A 17,244-nucleotide genomic window follows, 5' to 3' on the forward strand; every position below is an offset into this window, starting at 1 on the left:
ATTGGCTGGGAGAATGGGAAGTACTTAGTCCAGGTTGTGGGAAGCCTTGGAGTTCTGACTGGGGAGTTAAGGCCCTCATTCCAACACTAGGATGTCCATTTCTTAGATTAAATGACTCTCTTGTCTCACCCCAGCTTTCTAGTTTGAACTTCCATTTGTCTGTTACAGCTCTGACCTTTTTTTTTTTTAATTTTATTTATTTATTTGACAGAGGGAGAGCGAGATCAAGATTACAAGTAGGCAGAGAGGCAAGGAGAGAGAGAGGGGGAAGCAGGCTCCCCACTGAGCAGGGAGCCCGATGTGGGGCTCGATCCTAGGACTCTGAGATCATGACCTGAGCCGAAGGCAGAGGCTTAACCCACTGAGCCACCCAAGTGCCCTCAGATCTGGCCTTTAAACATCATTATTCCTCTCCACTATTACCCAACTTCAGAGAAAATTTTCAAAATCTTTCTTAAAGGAAAGGAGGCTACACTATACACCCTTAGCTGCTCTAAGAGACTATCTAGTGTGGGGGCTAAAATCATGGGCTTTGGAATCTGGTAGAGCTAGATTTTCAACCTGGGTTGTCCACTTGCTGGCTATTCGATTTTGAGCAAATGGGTTAATGTCTCTCAGCCTCAGTTACTTCGATCTGCAATATAAGGTAATGTTATCTTCCTTGTAGGATTAAATGAGTTAAGTTATGTAATATGCTTCTCAGACAACCTGACCCATAGGGAATGTTCAATCAGTAGACATTTTTATTACTAACTAAATTGGGTGCTGATAAGAGAGGTAGAGAATTAAGCACCCATAGGAAGTGGTCCATAAAAAGCTAAAATGTAGCATGTGCCTTTCTTATTTCCCAGAAAACATCACAGGAAGAATACCTTAAGAGTTGATATAATTTATGGATTTGTTTAATGTTGAGTCCTTTATGTTCTCTGAATCTACCTTTATGTTTTACAATGGTCCTAGGTTCTAAGCAGATTTTCCATTCTCCCTTTTACATAGCCCAGTGCACTGGGGAGATGAAGAAGAACATAAGCAAGGAATTGGCAACTTGTCCATTCATAGGGGCTTGCAGGTTGGATGATCATGTTGGGGGCATAAAGCATCCAACTTGTGTTTCCCAAAAGGCCAGTCTGGTCTGTAGCCTCCTTGCTCAAAACCATAGTACTTCTCTAGCTGTAGCACTTTCTACAGGCATGGCTAACTTGAAAGCTTGAGGACGGAGTGAGGATTATATTGACCTGATTCAGGAAGGGCCTGGGGAGTTTCTTATTCTCCTGCTCCAGGCAGAACCTGTGAACTTGCACTCTGCCTGGAGCGGGGATCTCCATGATATTCACACAGTTCATTTCCTTACTTCATTCCGTGACTGCTCAAATGTCATCTCTTTAGAAAGACCACTAGTAGCTTCTATCACTCTTTGTCCCTTTATGCAGATGTAATTATCTTCACAGCACTTATGACCCCTGACATACATATTTTAAAACACTTATCTGCGGTCTACCTCTTCCCTTTGGATTGAATCACCTGAGAGCAAGGGTGCTGCCTGGTTTTTTCACTGCTGTGTCTCCAGCACCTAGAGCCATGGCTGGCCTGACAGACACACATCTGGTTCCTGAACAATGCATCTGCTTTGGCTCCTTTTCCCTTACATTTTGCACAGTGTAGGTGGTGAGGTACCTGCCTCCCTTGGTCTAACATTCTATAAGGGATGAGTTGCTCAAATGTAAGCACTAACTTGCAGAGCCTAGAGATTAAAAACATAGATGGGAGACCTGGGGGGCTCAGTCAGTTAAGTGTCTGCCTTTGTATCAGGCCATGATCTCAGGGTTCTGGGATTAAGTCCCACATCAGGCTCCTTGCTCAGTGGGGACACTGCTTCTCTCTCTGTCTACTGCTCGCCCCGATTGTGCTCTTTCTCTCCCTGACAAATAAACAAATAAAATCTTTTTTTTTTAAGATTTTATTTATTTATTTGACAGAGATCACAAATAGGCAGAGAGGCAGGCAGAGAGAGAAGAGGAAGCAGGCTCCCTGCTGAGCAGAGAGCCCAATGTGGGACTCGATCCCAGGACCCTGAGATCATGACCTGAGACGAAGGCAGAGGCTTTAACCCACTGAGCCACCCAGGTGCCCCACAAATAAAATCTTTAAAAAAATAATCTATTGAGTCTGCTCTGCTTTCTGTGGGTAGTTGTAGTGAGCTTCTTGCTGCAAGGAGGGAAAATGCTCTGAAGAACAACATCCAGTTATTCCGCACCTTGCATCCCAAGTTAGATGGCAAGGACTAGTTGCATTTGTTCGGCAAAACCCTTTCTTTTTCCTGGTAACCTTATTATTATTATTACTCTTATTGCTATTGTTGTTACTGTAATAAGAACACTAGACATGAAATCTACCCCCTTAAAATTTTTAGTGCACAATACAGTATTTTAACTATATGTGTTGTGTTGTACAACGGAATTCTGGGACTTACTCTTGCATTACTGAACAGTAACTTCCCATTTCCCCCTTCTCCCAGCCCCTGACTGCCACTGTTCTACTCTGTGTTTCTATGCGTTTGACTGTTTTAGATACCTCATATAAGTGGAATCATGCAGTATTTGTCTTTCTGTAAGTGGCTTATTTCACCTAGCTTAATGTCCTCTAGGTTCATCCCATTGTCATATGTGCCAGGATTTCCTTCTTTTTTTAAGGTTGAATAATATTTCACCACGTGTATATACCACATTTTCTTGATAGGGCCATCCATTGATAGGCATTTAGATTGTTTTCTTGTCTCAGTTATTGTTACTAATGCTGCAGTCAACAGGTAAATACAGTTATCTCTTTGAGTTCTTGATTTTAGTTCTTTTGGATATATGCCCCAAAGTGGGATTACTGAATCTGTGGTAGTTTTATTTTTAATTTCTTGATGAAACTCCATACTGTTTTCCATAGGAGCTGCACCATTTTACATTCCCAACAACAGCGATGTACAAAAATTCCAATTTTTCTCATTTGTCTTTTTGATAATAGCCTCCTAACAGGTGTGAGGTGATATCTCAGTATGGTTTTGATTTGCATTTCCCTGATGATTAGGGATGTTGGGCATCTTTTTATATACCAGTTGGCTGTTTGAGTGTCTTCTCCAGAAAAATGTCTATTCAAGTCCTTCATCAGTCTTTCAGTAGGTTATTAGGTTTTTGTTTTTTGTTTTTTTTTCTCTATTGAGCTATGAGAGTTTCTCCCATATTTTGGATATTAACCCCTTCTACGACATATAGTTTGCAAATTTTTCTCCCATTCTGTATGTTATCTTTGCACTCTGTAGATTATTTCTTTGCTGTGTAGAACCTTTTTAGTTTCATATAATCCCACTTGTCTAATTTTGCTTCTCTGGCTTGTGTTTTTGGTATCCTACCCAAGAAATCATTGCCAAACCCAATATCATGAAGTTTTCTCCCTATGTTTTCTTCTAGAAGTTTTAGAGTTTCTGGTCTTATATTTAAATCTTTAATCCATTTTGAGTTGATTTTTGTGTGTGGTATAAAATGAGGTTCAATTTTATTCTTTTACATGGTTGGATATTCAGTTTTCCCAACAGTACTTGGTAAGACACTACCCTTTCTCCATTGTGTATTCTTGTTATCTCTTTAGAAGATGACCATATATGATCATATATTATTTCTGGGCTCTCTATTCTGTTCTGTTGGTCTGTGTATCTGTTTTTATGCCAGTGTCCTATTGTTTTAATTACTGTAGCTTTGCCATGTATTTCAAAATCTGGAAGTTGATGCCTCCATCAGAAGTTCTTCTTTTTCAAGATTACTTTGGATTTGTAGGATCTTTTGTGGTTCCATATGAATTTTAAGATTGTCTTTTCTATTTCTGTAAAAACATACTTTGGGATTTTGAGAGGGATTGCACTGAATCTGTAGATTGTGTTGAGTAGTATGGACATTGAAACACTACAAAGTTCTCATCTCTTAACAGTAATATTACTACTTGTTTAACCTTCTTTAACTTCTTTCATCAGTAATTTTTAGTTGTTTTTTTTTTTTCTGGCAATTTTAACATGTGCTTCCTTTACCTACTCAGTATCACACAGCTGGAGCCATGGCTGAGCTTTTTCCCATGTCTTCCATCACTACTAACTGCCCTGCAATTGCAGAATTTGCTGGAGAGTCAACATGTGCATTGTTCCCTCTTCCATTTGTATCCTTCATGCCATCACCACATGACCTGGTCATATCCTTTCTCTCCTTTCTCTGCCTGTGGAGAAGTGTAAAAAAGAGTTTGTTTGAAAAAGAACAGAAAGCTGATATATATCAGAGCCCAAACTGGGGGAGGGGTGTTTAGTGACCACAGGAACTGAATTTGATGTTTTAGAGACCAATGTCCCTGCTGCACTACCTTGACAAGACATGATGAAAGCTAACTGCACACAAAACATCCCCATTACCCTAGAAACTCCTATTGAGATGAGAAAAATAACACGTCCAACCAATGGGGCAAAAATTGTAAAGATTCTAAAACCCATAGGTTATCCCTGAAACTTCATCCTGGCTGATGTTTTCACGTTTCCACTCATCCCAACCCCTCCTTCATCTTTCCGCAGAGCAATGAGTAAAGGGCAGCATGGTGCCCTATGCCCTGTCCATGCTCTGGGGGCAAGTACAATAAGGAAGAGGCCGTCAGAAGGCAGACACCAAGAAATGAAAGGAAAATATCCCCATACATTATACCTATACCGCCCCACCCCCTCCAGGCCATTATATCGACATGGATAATTTAGATCCAATCACATAGGGAGTAAAAATGTTGTCGACCCCGTAAAATAACACTTTACTACTGGTGATACCTTCCCCCTTCACTTCTAGGTAGTAGTTCTCAGCCTTAATATAATATAATATAATATAATATAATATAATAGGGGTGGGTCAGTGAAAATGAAGATTCCTGATTTTACCCCTGAGAAGCTGATGCAGGAGGCCTGGGGTGAGGCCAGGTGATTTCAATGAGGTGCTAAAAGGCTAAAGACTGCATTTTTTAAAAAAAAAAAGACCTTCAGGTGACCTAAGAGCGTTTGCTGTAACCAGTCAGGAGCCAGCCAGAGACTGGAATCCGTGCTGTGCAGTATTTCTCTGATGTAAATGCGCACACGAATCACCTATGGATCTTGTTAAAATGCAGATTCTGATTCAGTGGGTCTGAGGTGGAATGAGATATCTCAAGCTCAGTGTTCTAGTTCCTACCTCCTATAACAGGGGTATAATACGTCTCATTTTACAGAGGAGTTAGGAGGATAACTCACAGAGGTGTTATGATGGGAAAGAACTCTGCAAGTTAGGAAGTGTTATTTACAACAACGATTATGGGGCACCTGGGTGGCTCCCTCCTTAGGCTAGGACTCTGCCTTGGGCTTAGGTCATGGTCCCAGGGTCCTGGGATTGAGCCTCGCATTGGGCTACCCGCTCAGCAGGAAGCCTGCTTCTCCCTCTCCCACTCCCCCTGCTTGTATTCCCTTTCTTGCTGTGTCTCTATCAAATAAATTTTTTAAAAATCTTAAAAATATATAAAAATAAAAAAATACATCAATGATTATGATAGTTGGTCAAATTTAAAATACAGTTGAAGCCATATTGAAACCCAGAGGTCTGAGTCTACATCTGGATATACACTGAGTTTCCACACTCCTCTGCCTAATTAGTACTTAGTGTAGGAGAGAGTATGGGCTGAGAGCCCCCTCTAGTCCTCTGCCTGACCCTTCTTGGGGTACCCTGAGGAGTGGATACTGGCCTTAGTGGAGAGCTTTAAATATCCAGATGCTTCAAACCAATTTCATCCAAATCTCTGGCGGTGGGACTCAGACATTGCATTTCCCACAGCTCCTTGGGTGAATGCACTAGGCAGCCTGAATTGAGAACCACTGTCTGGGAACTTGCTAGAAATCAGAATCTCCGGCTCTGACCCAGACCTCTGGAGCAAGAAGCTGCATTTGCGTGGGATCCTTGAACAAGCTGTGCACACACTGAAAATTCTGCCACAGGGCAGGTGTCTAGCCAATGCTTTACCAGAGTGCAGGTTCTGTATAAAGACACCAATTGGAGATGATGGCTTACTGGGGGAACACTCACAACGGGTGTGTAGCTAATGGAATCAGAAGACACTCCTGGTCTAGCTGGGGCTCCAGGAGCTCACCCCCACCCCTTCCTTCTAGTCAGTCTTCCTCTCCCACTCCAGCCCATTCTTCACTTGCTACCCCCCTGGGACACCTCCGATGTGCTCAGCTGCTAGTCTCTCAAACATGTCCATCCTTATCCTCCACGCCAAGAGTCTCAAAGGGGGATACACAGAATGCCGCTGGAACCACCCTTGGTGCTTTTCTAAAATGCAGGTTTCTGAGCAGCACCCCTAACCTGCAGGGGGTGGGGCCAGGACCGCGCCACTATAAGAGAGCTTCCACCTGGGTCTTCAGTGTTTTTGTGCCACGTGCTCTAAGGATATGGTTTTGGGGTGTGTTTATTCTTTTCTTCTCTGTTCCCCAACCCCTTTGCCCCCTAGTTCCCCACACATTCTCCAGGGCTACGTATTTCTTTTCTCCAAGATGGCCATTTCCTTCTTCCACCTTGCAACGCTTTTTCCTAGAAATTCATTTTTTATCTGCATCTTGAATCAGAGGGCTGATCTGTTTTGCAAGGTTTTGTAATCCTTGGCTTTTTTTTTTTTTCCCCATGTTCGAGAAGTACTTGGTGGGAGAATACGGCCTCCTTTATTATAAGGGAGTTAGCAGGAAGGGACCCCACCACAGGGAGTACAATTAAGAACGTTCCCAGCAGGAAGGCTGCTCTCCGGGAAGCACAGAGAGCTGTCAGGACAAGTGACCTTTCTAATCACGCCTGACATTTCACAGCCTCGAAGGCGGAAGGGCTGCCCTTATTCTAGAGGCGTTGAGTCGCACTGTGTCACCCCAGACACCTGCGCCTGAGGCTCTGGTGACTTAGCTTCCAACCGGGCAATGAATCAGAGCCAGCAAAGGGCTTTGTTTCCCAGGAAAAGAGAAAACATTGAGCAGGGGGCTTATGTGGATTGGGTGACTGTGTCTAAACCAGGGATAGAACGTTATTGGAGAAGGATATTGCCTCCCCTGGGGATTAGCCCTGTTCCTGAGGCTCAGGTGATGCTGATCAAACAGACCAGCCCCAGAGAAGCCAAGTAGACAGGATCATCTTCCTGCCCTTTCTGCCCCAAGGGGATGGAGATGACTCACTTCTTACCCACCCCAATAGAAAAGCTTTATTTTTTTCTTATGAAAAAAATAGCAATGCATATTTGTTCTAAAATGACCATACAACATATAAAAGTATCACAAACAAAGTAAAAATTATACGGACTCCCATCTGTCAGAGATAACCATTGTTAACTTTTTAAGGACATTTCTATGCATAACCATATATTAAAACAAAATACAATGCTATCGTAAGTATTGTTCTGTAATCTGTATCTTTCACTTAACATCTTGAACACAGTTCCAGGTCAGTAAAATATAAGTTTGGAAATCATTATAAGATCATTCATAATGACTTCACTGTATTCCATCGTTACCAATGAATCTCGGGAGGTTGCCTCTGGCTTATGGGCGTGGTAGAATATACTATAATGAACAGCCTCATTGTTAAAACTTCCTAAGGAACTAAGGATATTTCCTTATGAAAAATTCCTTAGAACTAGAATTGCTGACTTGAAGCGTATGCATATCTTTAAGACTTGTTCCCTGTCCTCTTGAAGGGTTATAGCAATGTACAAGGGATAGAGTAACTGCTTCTCTTTATTCCTCTCAGTTCTGCTCACCAATCTTTGCCAATGTCATGAGTGGAAAATGGCGTACCATCATTGCTTTTATGTGCACTTCTCTATTTAGTAGAGGAGTGTAACAGTTTTTCCTCTGTGTATTGGCCATTTGTGTTTCTTGGCTTTGTGAACTCTCTTGACGTTTCCCCCCCTCTTTGGGAGCATGAATCTTTCTGGTACTTGGTTTTAAGGACTTTCTAAACAGGAAAGATAGTAACTGTCATACAAGTTATGTCATTTTGCCTCATTGACCATTGGTTTTTATGTGCTTTCTGCCATGAAGAAGTTAAACATTCTGATGTTGTTCAACTTCTGTATTTCTAGCTTTTTTTTTTTTTTTTTTTGCAGCCACATGTAGAAAGGGTGTCTCTATTCCACGGTTATGAAAATATCTATCTGTATTTTCTTCTGGTGTGTTTTAGTTGACAGCTGTCTTCTGCCCGGAGTGATCCACTCTGCAACTGTGTGGCACCTTCCCGTTCCTCACGTCTCAGAGCAAATATCTCAGAGAAGTTTTCCTTGTTCTGTTATGGAATCTGAAGAAGGTTCTCCCAGCTCCTGTTTCTCTTTCTCTTAGCACGCTTTTGTTTTCTTGCATGAGCTTCATCAAGAATCGCAGTTACATATTTCACTTGTCTACTTCCTCAATGTTTGCAGCTAGACTGTAGACTCTCTGGAGGGCAGAAATGTCTGTTTTGTATTCCCAGCACCTAACCTGGTGTCTAACCTAGATACACAAAAGACATTCATTAAAAGTTGTTGAATGTTAAATTCATCTCGAATTTATTTTGGCATAAGGTTTGAACTAGAGATCTAATTTAAGTGTTCCTAAATAGCATCTTGTGATTACAACGCACAACTATAATGCAGATTGGTTCTCTTATAATCCCCATTTCACTTGGAAACCAGAAGCAAAACCTATGAAGCAGGAGGGGGAGAGAATCAATGGCTCTCATTATCATGGCTTTGCAGCCCCACTGGCTCCTCTCTCTACAATGACTTCCATTTCTCCCTTATTGCCTTGGCCCTGAGTGCTTCCCATCATACTTATTTCAGGGCTCAGCTCAGAGTGGACCCTTAATTAATGGTATTTACTGACTGATTCAAATCATCTAAAAGACAGGGGCATCAGTTATCTTTGATGTATTTCATATAATAGTCACATCAGCCTTTGGGAGCCCAGAAAAATCTCTCCCCACTCCATACCCTCAGAAACTGGATTTCTCTACATCCCTTCCATATCTAGGGATCACATAGAACAGCTGTGAGTGAAGATGAGAGAGATGGATAGGTAGTCAGAAATAGTCAGTGAGAGGAAGATGACACCCCCCCCACCCAGTTACATGTGCTTTTAAAAATTTTCAAGTGCTATCTCATGACACATGTCATCACTCCTTCAAAACCAACCTGTGCAGAGGAGCCTGCCATTAAGTGTTTGCTTTCAGCTCAGGTCATGATTCCAGGGCCCTAGGATCAAGCCCTGCATCGGGCTCCCTGCTCGGCGGGAAGCCTGCTGCTCCCTCTCCCACTCCCCTTGCTTGTGCTCCCTTTCTCACTATCTTTCTCTCTGTCAAATAAATAAATAAAATTAAACAAAACAAAACCTGACCTGTGCGGTTCCTAAGGGGAAAATGGCATGCAATTAAAAAAAGAAAGAAAGAAAAAAGAAAAGAAAAAAAGAGGAAAACTGACCTGTGGAGTAGCTATGGAGGCTTTATGATCAGACCTAAGGAGCCCATAACTTTTAGTACTTAAAATTGGGATCAGTTAAGTTTTTTCCAGCTTATGAAAGTAATACACCAGGCAAAAATAATGGAAGTCACAAAAAATTGGTTTTACTCTATTTAAAAACTACTGTAATGAACCTAAGAATGTTCAACTTTACTAATATTCAAGGAAATACAACTTAAAGTAGCAATTAGATAACATTTACCTCTGAAAAAATGGAAGAAATCAAAAAAGAGGAACAAATTTTACTCCATTTAAGAACTGTTTTATTACCCTGATATGAGGAAGTGGTGATGCAACATGGAGGCTTAAGTGGGTAGAAGAATAAATGAAACAAGATGGGATTGGGAGGGAGACAAACCATAAGTGACTCTTAATCTCACAAAACAAACTGAGGGTTGCCGGGGGGAGGGGGTTGGGGAGAAGGGGGTGGGATTATGGACATTGGGGAGGGTATGTGATTTGGTGAGTGCTGTGAAGTGTGTAAACCTGGTGATTCACAGACCTGGGGATAAAAATATATGTATATAAAAAATATATGTTTATAAAAAAAAAAAAAATAAAAAAAAAAAATAAAAAAAAAAAAAAAAAAAAAAAAAAAAAAAAAAAAAAAAGAACTGTTTTATTAAATCTAAAATTTTTCTACTCCACAAATAATCAAAGGATACAACTTGGAACCACAGTTAGATATCATTTGCTCCTAATAAATTCACTGCAGTATAAAAAATTATAAAATCATATGTAATGCTGACCAGATTGAGGTAAGACAAGTGCTTCATAACCTATAGGTGGAGAATGAATGGTTGCAATATTCCTGAAGCAGAATTCACCAGAAAGAGCAAGAGCCTTTCAAATGTTCCTATTCAGTTGCCTTCTAATCTTACTTCTACAATGATATCTTCTACTAAAATGTTCATATCATGTGGTTATTTATTAAAGTAAAAGTGTGAGAAAATCAAAGTATTTGACAATAAGGACATGGTTCAGCCACAATATGGACTATTCTGGAATCGTTACCAATAACGTTAATTAACGACATTGGATATATTCTTAAATCTAAGAAGTACCCAGAGTTTGATTCCAGATTTTATTTTTAAATTATATTTATGTTTTTATAGGAGAACAATTAGAAGAGAAATAATAAAGTAGTAACAGCACTGACCTCTAGGTGGTAAGATTAAAGGAAATCTTTTGTTTTCTTTTTGCTATTTCCCAAATTCTTTATAATCCATTATATTACCATTTTTACTTAAAAAAATCCTCTTCTCCCTTCCCCTTCCTTGGTGATGATAATGGGGACTTCGGCTACATTCATTGAACTGTGGAATCCAGAAAAGAGAAGAGCTCCCCTATATGCCTCTCTTGTCACCCTTAAGCATATACCGATAGAGGTGGGCTAATAAAATGGCAATATGATGAAGGGACTTAAAACCACGGAAGAGAGCTAGGTATAGGGACAGTGTCAGAAGCCAGACTGGCTGTGTATATGTACCTGAAGGTTATGATGAAGCAAAGAGAGAGAGTAAGTGCCTCTGTGTCACCCCAGAAAACAAGACCAATAGCTGGAAATAACAGCCAGCCAGCGATGAGTTCACTCTAAGACAGAACTTTGTAATAATTGGGACTGTCCCAAAGTCAAAGGGGGGCCTTGGTGAGGAGAGATACTCACTGCAAGGGTCAAGGCTGGGTGACCACCTGATGGTAAAGCTGAGAGGAGTCTGGAATCATTTGGGTGGTGGTACTGGTTAGGTGCCTTTCAGGGTCTCATGTAGGCCCATGATTCTGTGCTTTGCCCATCATAAAATGGGGAGGAGAGGATTGGAGACATCATTCTCCTTTCTCTCTGCTGGTTCCTCAGGTCCAAGCAGGAAGACACCAAGGCCATTTGAGATGAGGGGTGTATGATTGGGGATGGGATGGAATGGGGCTTGAAGATCAGGGAAATCAGAGCTATATCAGCACTCTTGGTTGTAAGTGACAGAAAGCCAACTGAAGCTGCAATGAGCAAAATAGAAAGTGTATTAACTAAAAAGCCAGGAAGCCGAAGTGAATGGAACGAGTTGCAGAGTGCCTGGAGCCAAGGGGTTTTATCTCTAACAATTTCAATTTCAATTAGTTTTTTGTAATTTAATACCAGTAATTTTTTTTCCTAATTTCCATGGTATTTATAGGCTGACTCAAATAATTTAAATGGCAGGGGAATCAGATTTCAATTTCCATTCTTTGGTCCATGTAGAAAAATCTGTCTGCATCATGACACCAGCCTCTTCATGTAGAAGCAGGATGGGCTCTGACATCTTGGAGTCTGTGATGTACTCATAACTCATGAGCTCAGACTAAGACAGTGTCTTCCTCCAAAACTTAAGCAAAATCCTTAGGAAGACCTCCTTTGATGGTTTTGGTCATGTGACCCATTCCTAAACCAATCATGGTGTCCCAGAGTAGATCTCTCCTGATCGGTTAGCCTAGGTTACAGGCAGATGCCTGGAATCGGGATGTGGCGAAGGCAAGTTTGCCTTATGTGGACCATGCGGATTGAGCAGGAGATGTAAAGGAATGTATCCTATGTCCACTATAGGGAGTTCTCTCTTATTTTAAAAATATTTTGGAAAAGGAGATGTACCAGCTGCCACAGAAATCTATTTCCCGTCCATACCATCTGGTAATTCTACCTCTCTTCTAGCTTGAATTTCTTCTGCTATAATTTCCACCCATCTTGCTCTCTTCTGTCTTCAGGGTAGATTTAGATCAAAACCTCTTTCCTCACAGACACACCAGGAGGATTAATTAGGTTTTCCAGAAACCATCTGTAAAGTGCCATGGGATCTTCAGAACCAGATGCTTTGTAAAGATGTTGCTATTAGAATCAACTCTTCATTTTTTATGCTTATGGGGTATGGAGGTGAGGATGGATCCAAAGGCAAGAAAACAGAAGTTTACAGACAGCACTTCGTAAGTAGGAGATTTCATTTTGGCCATGATAACTATTCTTTTCCATCTCCAAATACTATGCCCATGCCAGTCATTGAGAGTAAACACAAAGAAAAACCATGACAGATCTGAATGTCCCTACCCTTCTCTGAAAAGAATAGGAGAAGGTGGGAACAGGGGGCCAGGAGTGGCTAAGCAGTTTGTATAATCCAAAGACAACCAGAATCAGCTCTCTGAGGATTAGCAGCTGACTATGTTGCATGGCTTTCCTTTTTTAGCTTGGGTTAATGAGCTATGAATGATATATAAGTGTCTGGGCAGTATGCAGACGTCATAGTCTGGGCTCCACTGTCAACCAGCAACATCCCTTTCTGAGGACTGTTAGGGACAGGTGCTGGGCAGGACAGTGCTTAGTGGGAGGGTCCAGGAGCAAAGAGCAGGCGTGGCTCACTAGTCACACTTCAGAGAGGCCCGGGCACATGGTAGGGCGCTCCCATCCAGTCTGCTTATGTGGTTACATGGGTGCATCATTAGCCTACAGGGTGGAAGATACAGGAAACCTGTGTCCCTGGCTGTTGAGGGCAGCAAGTTCTGGAGCCCAGGACAGGAACTCCTGTGCCTGGCTTTATTTCTTTAAAAAAAAAAAAATGTCTCTGCCAACTTTTAATTTTAAAAACACTGAAACACATAGAAAATTTGCAAGAAGAGTGCAGTGGACACTCATATACCCTTTGTCCAGATTCATCATTTTGACATATTGTATGCTCTCTCCGCATGGATGGATGGGTAGATACATGTATTTAGATAGGTAGATATTGTGATATTGAGATGATGATGATGATAGATAGATAGATAGATAGATAGATAATTTATAGAGAGATATAGATAGATGTGCATATATGCAAATAAGACATACATAGTACATATAGAAGGTATGTGTATACATATATGCCAGCACTTGTATACATAAACATATATTTATGTACATCTATCAAAAAATTTTCTCTAAACTACTTGAGAATAAGTTGCAGACTTCATAATACTTAACCCTTAAATATGTCTTCATGAATCTCCTAAAAACCTACTCTCCTATAAAAGCACAGTACAGTTATTTCCCTCAAGAATTTAGAATTGATACAGTGCTAAGAGCTCCTTATACAATCTCTATCCAGAGATCCCTCAATGTCCCCATAATGTCCTTTAAGGTGACTTTTTTCTATTTAGCTCCCTACCGTTGTCTATTGTCAGAACATTGACATTTTTGGCGAGTGAAGGGTCCAGACCCATGGTTGCGTAGACTGTTTCTCAATGTGGATTTGTTTGATGATTTCCACATGATTGGATTCAAGTTAAATGCATGAATTCTTAGCAGTGTGACCTTTAGCAAGTTATTCAGTGACGCAGGGCCTCAATTTACTGATAATATTACATACTTGGTAGGGTCGTTGTGAGAACCAAGGGAGATAATATCTAAAGTTCTTAGCACAGGAACTGACAAAAATAAGCACCTAAAAATTGTTGGCTCTATGATTAGCATCCTCATTGACATCACCATCCAGAGCTTGATAGACCTTGTTCCCAAACAGGTTTTCATCTCCCTGGGAAACTTCTAGAGCCCCTAGCCCCCTACTTCTCATTGGCAAACGAGGAAGAAGCCTGGCCCTGAATAGCCGATGGAGCTGTTGCGAGAGTCAAATAAGAAATATGATTGCGCAGTGCAAACCGGCATATGATATCAGCATGTAAGGAAGCAGCATTATTATTTTATTCATTTACATACTTTAAAATCACCCTCTCTTGTAGCAGAAAAACCCAAAGTGGGGGCTAAAATGAAATATGCATCTTTAATATAACTAGTTCCTGTGTTTCACTAATGCAAGTTCTCAAATGTTTTTAGCAGCAGAACTTACTTTTTAAATTTTAAATTCATGGAAACCCAATATATAAAGCAGATAAAGAGAAAGCTGCCCTGAGTGAATTTTGGGGTGGAGATGGGGTACTCGGGGCTTTGCATCACATTACCCCTGCAGAAACTCCAGGCTCGGGACCCCAGACACCATGATAGTAGGGCCTTCTCAGGTGGTCTCAGAGTCATTTCATCCTTTGTCATCTCCTTCTCCATCCTGGCCCATTTCTTCCCAGGAATGGTATTAGCTATCCACCCCAATGACAATTCACTCAGTTCATTATTCGTCATTATTAGTTGCTTATAGACACCTTACCCTGGAAATAGCACTAAAGGCCTTGCACTCAGGAGACAGACAGTGACAGGTCACATAATGAGCACCGGTGATGTCTGTGGGCGCAGTGGCTCCCAGCCTCAGTGTGACCGGCCACCTGCGTGCTTCCCACCTGCGCCTGAGGCTGAATGCTCCTCCAGTCCTGCCTTGTCTGCGAGCCAGCCAACCTCACTCTTAGCGGGTGGACTCCACCGAATAAAGTACTCTGGTATCGCTCATGCCAAGGTAGCACCTCACGGAGGGGACAGAAAACCGACCTGAACTTGGTTCCCTCTGGGGGCCAGCCAGGCCACGTGCTTCTCTATTAATTTCACAAGGAACTTGTTCAAGGGTGCACGGCCATGGCAGAGTGGGATTCAAACCAAAGTCCTTTAGATTCCAAAGACTAAGCACACCCATCCTAGGCCAGCCTATTTTCTCAGGACCTGTAGTCTGTGCCACATGGTGTGGATGGATCACGGCAACCGGCCTCTCCCTCCAGCCTTTCAACATCATGTGAGACAAAGCATTAATGATATTAGAAACGTTTATGTGCAACTTATGTGTCAAGTGCTGCTTGTGCTTCCTGTATATTAACTCATGTCATCATCCCCACGACCCCGTGAGTTCAGTTCTGTTCGTTTGGCAGGTAAGGACACTGAGGAAGGACACTGAGAGTCTCAGTGACTTGCATAAAGCAATGTCACACTGCCTGTGTGATCAACTGGATGTCCGTGTAACCCCAAAACCCCTCTGTTGGAAGTCCTAACCCCAATGTGATGGTTTGAGGAGGTGGGGCCTTTGAGAGGTAATTAGGTCGTGAGGGTGGAGTCTTCATGAATGGGATTAGAGCTCTTAAAACAGAGCCTGGGAGTTTGCTCATCCCTTCTAGCATGTGAAGACCCAGTGAGAAGATGGCCATCTGTCTGGCTCTCACCAGACACCGAATCTGCTGGTGCCTTAATCTTGGGCTTCTCAGCTTCCTAGAACTATGAGAAATAAATGTTTGTTGTTTATAAGCCACCCGATCTAGGACATTCTGCTAGAGCAAACTGAAGGGACTAAGACAACTAGTAAGTGGCAGAGCTGAGATCTGAACCCTGAGCAGCCTACCTGTACGAGCTGGGCTTTTAACAATTACGCTAAAGCTGAACAAGGGTTAATTGCTAGCTGACAAGGAAGCTAGGAGGTTTACAGGGCTTGGATGACCTGCCTGGGATCACATGGCTTTCATTATAGGACAATAGGCTGGGGTCTCAGGATAATATGGAAAAGAGGCCAAAACTTGGTCTATGAAATAAAAGTAGACTCTTTTCCACGGGCTGGAGTCAGGGTGAGACTAGCAAAACAGAAGCTGCAAAAATAGACCATGTATGCCTGAGGGTAGAAGTCCAGAGACAAATTTAAAGTAAAGACTAGGAATAGTTGGCAAGAAGACAAAGCATGGTAACTAGGGCCAGATATTTATTCCAGGTAAATTCCTAGTGCAGGGAGTGGGGGTGAAATCCTGGTGGGGACTCTTTTGAGGGCCTGGGACCCCATCTTTTAGTTAGTCTAAAATTTCCAAGACTTGCCAGGTACAAGAATTACAATTAACCATTAACCATTGGGGCCATAGTTGGAAGTCAATCTTCTGATTGATCAAGCCAGAAGCCACATGGGAAGGACTACATGTGGGACACTGTGGGGTGGGGGTGCTCCTGGAGGAGGAGGGTCAGCTGGGCTGACAGTATGGCTGCTGGGTCTAGCACTCTCATCAGACCAGCGAAGGTGACCTTGCTTCCTTTGGTTCTCCATCCTCATGGGGCCATCCTTCTTGCCGAGAGGCATATAAGAACATTCATAGTAATTCCAAACTAGAAACAATCCAAAATTGCATTATGATACATTCATACGGGACAACATTCTACTGCAATGAAATGTTCAAATTACTGCTGTATGTAATAGCCTTAACCCATTGGTAAGCATGTTCTGCTAAGTGCCCATTCAGCACTGGCTTGGTCAAGAGTGCACCAGGTCGAAGCTGAGCCAGGCTGGACTTGGGCAAGAATACAGTGTGCCAGGAAGAACTAATGCAATTGCTGAGCCCAAAAGGGAAGGCTGGCTGGGCAGAACCTGGTTACGGCCAGAGAGCCAGTGTGAAAGGGCCTGTGCACTGGACAAACTGGGACAGACAAGGAAGAACTCAGCACCTAAGGGACAGGTGGACTAGGCAAGCAGGACAGGATGCCTTTGCCATTGGCCAGAAAGGGTGGTTCAGAAAACACAAAACTCTTTGTCCACAGTGCCGGAGGTGAGCTGGGGGGGAGGGCATGCCTGCTTTTAGGAGGGAGCTAATGTGACCTTTGACATAAGTCTTCTGTCTTAGTCCTTTCAGGCTACTCTAAGAAAATACTATCAGCTGGGTGGCCTGTAAACAATAAACATTTATTTCTCATAGAAATTCTAGAGCCTGGGAAGTCCATGATCAAAGGGTCAGCAGATCCAGTGTCTGGTGAGGACCTGCCTTCTGGTATATAGATGTGCCCTCACGTGGTGG

At 42.2% G+C, this 17,244-nt stretch overlaps 1 protein-coding gene across 1 annotated transcript in view; it reads left to right on the forward strand.

Moving 5' to 3' along the window:
* Positions 1–17,244, forward strand: part of MARCHF4 (membrane associated ring-CH-type finger 4) — a 109,937-nt gene that overhangs the window by 43,248 nt on the left and 49,445 nt on the right. The window lies entirely within an intron of this gene.

This window comes from Mustela lutreola, chromosome 3 (assembly GCF_030435805.1).
Source record: "Mustela lutreola isolate mMusLut2 chromosome 3, mMusLut2.pri, whole genome shotgun sequence".
In the NCBI taxonomy this organism is placed as follows: domain Eukaryota; kingdom Metazoa; phylum Chordata; class Mammalia; order Carnivora; family Mustelidae; genus Mustela; species Mustela lutreola.